Genomic DNA, 7,994 nt, shown 5'->3' with positions numbered 1-7,994 from the left:
TAAAATACAACCAAGCTTGAAAACCAAAACCAATATCCATTAATTGACAGAGAGAAATTGAAAAGAAATAAAAGATAGTTTATCTACCTTGTAAGGTCCATGTGGACAAAGAGTTTTGTCTGTCTTGTTCACTGCTGTGCCCCTGGCACCTAAATCAGTACGTGGTACGTAGTAAGTGCTCAATAAACATTTCTTGAATGAATGAATGCATGAATGAATGAATGGTTTCTCGGCCTTCAGAACCTTCCCACTTGCCACCATGGGCAACTCAGTTATAATCATTCTGAGTCTACTTTTTTCATTTCTCAAATAGGAGTAAAATCTCACAGGGCTGTCATGAGGACTACATGAGACAACACAGGTCAAAGTGCTTCTTAAATTAGAAAGAAATGCAGAAAGGCTGATTAATTTCACAGAGAAAAGTTCCGTTTTCTGTTTTCTTTCCCCGGCTCCCCCAAGAAATTTTAATTTACTTTTTAGTCCCATCAGTTATAGTCGTGATGAATCTCCCAGGTCCCACCAAGAAGCCCTCCCTCTGATCTTACCCCAAGCTAAGTTTCCCCTTGATGGGGCCAGAAACATATTCCCTTCCTGCTCCTTACTTTCAGTACTTACTCCCCATTCATTGTCATTGAGAATATGTGTCAGGGGTTCAGATTCTTGATCCTCAGCTTATTCCACAACTCTTGATTAAATTATTTACTCTTCTCTGAGCCTGTTTCCTTAACACGGCAGTGGGGATAATAATGAGTTCGTAATTCCTATATTGGCAGGCACACAGTAAGTTCTTTAAAAATAATAATAAAGCCATGGCTTTTTGTTCAAAGGTTCTTTAATTTAAAAAAAGGGGATCACCTCAACACAAAAGTGAGGTGGGATAATCTAGTTGTTACATTTGTTACTTTCTGATATCTAGAGTTGATCCGGCTGGCCAAATAGATGTACAAAAACATGCTACTCCCTCTCACTATTAGTCAGTCAACAAATATATATTGAGCGCTTCCTGCATACCAGGGCATTGGAGGAACATAAATATGGATAAGATACAGCCCTCACTCTTGTGGTGTATAGTGGGAGACCTGGGCTCTTACCAAAAAAGGTCATAGCGTAGGCATCACTGTCCATTTGCCAGCAGTATATACTGATGGCAGGCAAAAATACCTAGGAGTCAATAAACTATCTCTTGGGTGTTGGGAACTTCAGACTGTTGGTAAGTGCAGAAATTACAGAACAGCTAAGGGTAAGCAGTAACTAGTATGGCCGATGTATTCGATAATATGGAAAGATTTAAAGAAATACAAACACCTATCTCCTACTAGGACACTTAGTCATTCAACAAACTTTTGTAGCATGCCTACTTCCAAACTAGATGCTAGAGAAAAAGAGATGAGTCAGCCGCTATCCTTGTTCTCAAGGATGCTAATACATAATATTTGGGGTGGGGTGATTTTTTTTGCTTACAAAGCCTTTTTCCATGCAGGATTTCATTTGATCCTCCAGCAAATAGAAAACAGAGGTTGAGCACTGAAATTATCCCCATTATCAAATACTGGAATTGGGCTTATCCCCAGGGCAAAATAAGCAAAGTGAGCCAGACTTATAACCAGAGCTTCTTTCTACCTCAAAAGGATGTCACTGGCCCCACAATCACCTAATATAACTCTGACTTCCCTTGGGGTTGAGGGAACCCTTCAAATTCATCTAAACATATCAGGATCTGAAGGCTCTGCTCCCCTGTTTGCAAATCCGCACAACCTTTAATCCAAGCTTTCTCATCTAGGGAGAGCATGCTAACTTCTAGCTTCCAGTTCTTCTTAGGCCCAAGAATGGCCAGGCTGTTCTCCTGAGTTTCAAAGAAGAAGGTCATGTTACTCTCAAGAGGTGGTAAAGGAAAAGAAATAAAAATGAATATAAGAAGGATCGATACATATTTGGCAGTCTGTGTCAACTATCTCCTCCAAAGCTGGGCCACCTGGAGGAGCCAAGGGTTGCAAAAGTGAACGAAGCCCAGCAGGAACATAACAGAGGAAATCAGAAAAGGATGTAAAGAGGAGGGAGTGTCCGAATGGGAGTTTTGATGGATGAACAGGAGTTTTTAGAAAGACGAGAGAGGCTTTCCCTGCCTCTAAGCTCTATGCCTTTCACATAAGACCCAGCGATCTGCAGTGAGGTTGTCTCCTTCTAAACTGTCTTCCCAACTGTTAAGACAGAAGAGCAAAAGGTAAGTCTACCAAGTCAGTGTCACCACTACCTGGCATAGGGCCTGGCACAGTCTTAGTACAATGAGCTAGGTAGGAATTAGTCCTTAAAGCCAGCTCTTAATCACCAGATTAGAGATAAACTGCTTTCTTTTATTAAAGAACATGAAAAAGGGGGAAAAACACCTCGGCTATGCCCAAACTCACCATTTAAAAGCACATTTAAACAGAACACAACACAGTTTTTAAACAGCTACTGAAGCATAAAGTTATGTCCATATTTTCCCATCTAAAATCCATAAGCGATGCGCCCTCACAGCGAACAATTAGCCCTAGTTGTTCATTGTAGAGATATTTAGCCTGGAGCTGCAGCCCATGCATCTGGAGGGTAGACATTTTGTCACCACAGAGAAGCTCTGCTGAGAGGGGTGCAGCATGGGTGGAGCTGGCAGACGATGGGGTGAGTTAATGAGGGCGGGGATTAAGAGGGAGAGTTCTACAAATTCTTCAAGAACAAGGTCTAGCTCTTACATAGATCTGTACGCCTGGGGTCTGGCCCAGCTCAGGGCACTGTAGGATCTCCTGTGCTTCCATGCAAGTTGAATCCCTACAAGGGCATCCTGCCTAGGAGTCTCAAGTTGGGGCCAAAATTCAGAGAAACCCAAAGTCCTGTCTGACTGCACATGGAGGAAGGGGCACTCTGATTTAATTATTATGCCCAGAGAAGGTGACTTTAAAATTAGTCCACCAAAAGGATGCTCTAATTTTTAATAGTTCTGACCAGAACAAGGGACTTTTTCTAATTGCTATGCTCAGAGAAGGTGCCCTTGTCTAAAGGTTTTACCCAAAGAGGTGGGTTTCCCTCATGAGTCCATCCAGAGGGGGCCCCCTTTTTGCCACCCCTCTACCTGAAGGGGACACCCATTTGCCATATATGCTACCGGCTCCCACTGGCATGTAACAAGAGTTCAATATATGCTTATTAGAATGAAGAGGCTCTTTGCTTTCACTGTCTCTTCTCCCTCCCCCTCCCCCTCCATCCCCTCCCGTGTGCATCTGATAGTTTTGCAAGTCCAGGCACAAGTCTGTGCAAGTCGATAACATTTGTTTCCTAAATCTACCATTTTCATTAAGTCGGAATTATGGTAAAAAAAAAACTTCACGATGGGGAGTAAACTTATGTAACTCATTATTCCAAGACGTAATACAGGCTAGAAATTGGAATGCAGTGACACTTAGCTATCTAGGATCCTCAAACATGACTCTTTCTTAACAAAGTTTTTCAAGAGCTGGACTCTTCCCCAGTTTTTAGTATTGAATGTTTTCTTTAGTTTTCACCATTTTGAGTGGAACTCCTCCAGAAAACATACTTCTCAGGCTTCTTCAACAGAGTCCTCTGAAATGCTGCTGCCTCTTCTTGCTGCCTGTCTGTCACCCTCGGCCTCAGTTACTGCCTTTAGCATCTCTCCCCTCTGGTCACAGCAGGGAGGGAGGATACTGAAAGTGCCCACAGAGTTCTCTTTTCCTCATCCCCCTTGTCCCAACATTTCTCGGGGGCTGCTGATAGGGTCACCTAAGTGGATATCTCAGGACCCCGAAATGGCCACAGGAGAGGTTTAGCACCAGAAGTCAGTGTGGCCACCAAGACGCCTTTGGATCCAGTCCTCTTTCTTCGTCTGGGCAGCTTAGATCCACATTCTAAAACTATTTCTATTGCGATAATGAAGGGGATAAAACTAAAAGATAAATACTTTTTCTTCCAAATTACATCTGCTGAAGTAGATATGGCTTTTAAAAATACTAAACACATCTATCTACACAGCTGTTCTCACTATTATTAAGGCAGTAATCTACCTGCATGAATACGGGAGAGCATGGGGTCTGATTGAGACTTTGATTCAGAGGCGGCAACCATTTGGACTTCTACTTGTGATTTCTCACAAAGCTTGATTTGGAACATGAAATATCACCAACCGGAAGTTTCTTTCCTCTTCCCTGCACTCCAGCAATCCTGTGCACGGGAGATCTTTATATTGTCTTGCAAAGAGAAGGATGTTGAGGTCGACCTGATGTAATGCTCCAACCCAGTAATGTCATATGTGACAATAAGTGGCTATGACATAAGAAAACGAAACCATCGTTCTTATAGAAAATGTTAGTGGTTTTTGATGACATATTATAACCAAAAAAAATGTAAAATTAAAGACGGTTTACTTTAACATATATTTATTTTTCTTGTTGAGAAAATAAAATGGCTTCATTTTTCTAATTTTCCAAGTTAAAAAGTATATTATCTAACTCAGTGTTATTGCAGCTTACAATTAATTCATCTGTGAAGCCATTTCTTGTCACTTACTTTAATCTAAGCCTGTATTATAGTTCATGATCATTATCCACAAAGCTATTATAACTTTTCAAGGATTATGTGGTCAGACAAATTTAGGGACCTCTGGGCTGCTCTCTTCCAGCTTTATCTATCTGTACCTTAACAGTGGTTCTCAATCCCAGCCGCACATTAGAATCATTTGGGGACCTTCTAAAAATCCTGATTCCTGGATCTCGTCCCCCAGAAATTCTGGTTCTGTTGGTACGGGTGGGGCCACAGCATTACTAATTTTTCAAAGCTCTCCCGGTAATTCGGATTTGCAGCCAGGGTCTATATTTTTTTCTGTAATTTAAAAAATGAAAAATGCCATCAGACAAGCAGTGCGAAGCACTCTACCCTGAGAGATGACTGAATTGCATGCTGCAGACACTGCCAAGGTGTTCCCGTGACCTTGAGGCTGCCTGGTTGTAAGATCAGAGCTTACGTGCTCCATACCCCTGCTGGTGAGGGTTAGGCCTGTTGGACCCTCAGGCAAACTGGCAAATGCGTCACTGAGGTGACCTTAGGCTCCATAAGTTTGGTGAGATGAAGGTGTTTCTTCACCCACAAACCAACCTGGGTCTGTAAAACTGGTGAGCCAAGGCAGGAGCCATGCGGACAGCCTGAGGGAAGAGGTAAACAGAGAGCCAGCAGGACACTTGGAGGAGAGCTCTGCCGAAAGGCAGGGGACACTGCCTAGCTGTGTGGCCTGAATCCACCCTCCACTGCTTCATTATAGCCCCTCTTTGGGGCCCAGCCTGGCAGGCGTGGTGATCAGCCAGCGCCACCTATTATTCCCAGTGACAATAAGTATTTCATAGCTGCAAGGACTCTCAGTGGTGCCTCAGCTTTAGTTCCAAAGAATGCTTTCCCCTTTGGTAGACGAGGCAGTGAACAGATGTCAGTGGGGGAGAATGAAGAGAAGAGTCAAAGGAGAAGAAAATCCTTGAGTTGGGAGAGATGAGCTGACAGCCTCAAAAGCTAGATGCTCCTCTGTGGGCATACGGGCATTCCCTACATACTTGAGAAAAGGGAAGAACGGTTGCAACTCAGAGCTGTCTAGGAAACACTCTTACTATAACTTCATCTTGACAGTATTCCCATCTAGGGATATCTAAAGGCTTCATGGAATATCATCTTAGTATTTAGTGAGTGTGGCGTATGTGTCAGGGGTTTTACATACGTTATTTTGGATCCTCACTACAACTCTCTGAAGTGGAAACCATTAACCTCTTTTACAGATGAGGGACTGCGGCTCAGAGACAGGCTGGGCAAGTGAGACTACAAGCCACAGCTGCTGCTCCCGACCCTGAAGAGCCTCTGTTTATTAAAACTAACACATGTTCACTTAGGAAACTTTGAAAAATACAGAAAAGTCTAAGAAAAAAAACCCACTCCCATAATCCCATAAAGATAGCCACTGTTGTCCTCATTACCCAGTACTGTGTGCTTTATTTTGAATAATATTGTCGTATATGCAATTTCATACCTTGGTTTTTCACTTAGCACTATTTTATGCATTTCCACATATCCTTATATATTTGTTTCAAGCATGATTTTTCGCAGCTGTATAGTATTCTATCACTCAGACCTGTCGACATGTATATAACCACACCCCTATTATGAATCTTTAAGTTACTTTCATTTTTTCCAGTTAATATAAATGACCAAAAAATGCAGTGAGCATCCTCAAATATTTTCCCCCACAATATCTGATTATTTCTTTAGCATATGTCCTGGAAGTAGAATTACTAGGTCAAGGGGGACAAGACAAAATAAAAACGCCACTGGAGTTGCTGACAACTGTGACACATGGCCTCCTGCAAGAGCAGAGGGAGCCGAGGCCTGTTGATGAAGGAGACCTCACTCCCCTCAGAGCCTGCTAGTTGGGGAGGATAATATCAGTTTGGCTATTTTGCAGATCCTGAGAAGCAGACTATAAATTGCCAGGCAGTTAATTACACTGTTCTCAGAAGCAAACGATTTCAGTTAAAATAAAAACAGCTGAATCATTTTTTAAACTGATCTCTTCGAGTCCATTTTCCAAAGAAAAAAAGTATTTTTCTGATTTTCCTCTAGATGAATTACAGACCATTCTTAAGAATCTATGCTATGTAGAAAGAAAAAAAATAAAAGAGACAGTCAAACCTCAAATGTCCCCACTCACCAAAAAGCAGGGCCTTGAATAATATATTTAGCCTTGGAGTACAACTGGACACACAGCCAGGGACATTCAGGCAGGTAGGCTCTTGCTCTCTCTCCCTCTTTCTTTCTCACTGTGGCCTGGAGCCGCTCCTGGACAGGACTTCTTAGGGGACCCAGGACCTGACTCTGCAAAGCATGGAGAGGCTGAGGTCACCCACGTCTCGTCTGCCCAAGGATAATGAAAACTTGAATGTAGATCAAGAAAATCTGCAGTTACTATTACGACTTCATTTTAGCCTCCCCCAGACTCTCCAGTATCCAGCTTCTTGGCAAACAAACAGGATGTAAGGGCCTCCCCACCCCACCTCCACCCTGAGGGCTCATTCTGAGTCAGGAGGCGCCTTGCACCCTGTCCTCCTGAATCACTTGAGTTAGTTCCTCCCCCACGTTAGCCCTCTCACATATCCAGGCCTTGCACAGGCTACTTCCTGAGCCAGGAATTCCCTCCCCCTCCTTCTTCAACTGGCTGGCTCCAGGTCATCCTTCAGAACCCAGCCATCATAGCTTCCTGGAAGCTTTTCCAGGCCTCCAGGCTGAGTCAGGTGCACCTCTACTGCCTTCTCTTGCCCCACAGGCTTCCCTCCACAGCAGTATGATGATTTGGTGCTCTCTCTACTGGACTGTGGGGCTGCATTCGAGCTTGGCTCTGTACCCCCAGAAACCAGCACAGGGCCAGGCCCAGTCAGGTGCTCGACAAACACGTGATGGCTAGAAAGAAGGGAAGAACTGAACTTCATAAGTATTGACTAAGTGTCTGTTAGGTGACAAGCACTATTTTATGGCTGGAGATACAGCAGTAAAAACAAATGAAGATCTCAACCCTCAAGAAGCTTATGCTCCATTGAGGAGCTTCTGTTTCAGAAAGAGAAAAAAGGAAGAACGGATGGAGGGGAGGAGGAGGGGACAGAGAGCTGGCCAATGGCTCAAGCCTCCCAAGATCAAGGACCGATGCCTTGCGGTATTACACACAGTCAGATGCACTTGCTTTACACACAAAGCATCTTGCTGCAAGCCTGCTCTTGCAAACATAGTCAGTATACTTCCTCTTTGTGGCATTATTAACATAGCCTTGCCATTAAGATATCGTCATTCTGCGCACTCGGCTTTTCTAAACTAAATCACGGAATTCCGCAGAGCAGGGAAGCGATGATAGCTCAAACAAGGAAAGTGAGGCCACTGGTTCCCAACTTAAGGTAGAAGACTCTAGAGGGCCATAGAGTTATCAC

General features: G+C 43.5%; 1 long non-coding RNA gene across 1 annotated transcript in view; it reads right to left on the bottom strand.

Moving 5' to 3' along the window:
• The window catches only part of LOC111733025, a 76,125-nt gene extending 69,085 nt beyond the window's left edge, over nucleotides 1–7,040 (bottom strand). The window contains exons 1-2 of the long non-coding RNA XR_002777812.1: nucleotides 6,986–7,040; nucleotides 6,731–6,894 (exon numbers count right to left, since the gene is read on the bottom strand). This is a non-coding gene — a long non-coding RNA (uncharacterized LOC111733025). The remainder of the gene's footprint in view (nucleotides 1–6,730; nucleotides 6,895–6,985) is intronic.
• Between the last annotated feature and the right edge of the window lie 954 nt (nucleotides 7,041–7,994).

The sequence above is a fragment of the Pteropus vampyrus genome, unplaced genomic scaffold, assembly GCF_000151845.1.
Source record: "Pteropus vampyrus isolate Shadow unplaced genomic scaffold, Pvam_2.0 Scaffold515, whole genome shotgun sequence".
In the NCBI taxonomy this organism is placed as follows: Eukaryota; Metazoa; Chordata; class Mammalia; order Chiroptera; family Pteropodidae; genus Pteropus; species Pteropus vampyrus.
Note: the sequence above shows the minus strand (reverse complement) of the source record. Positions and strands in the feature narration are given on the sequence as shown.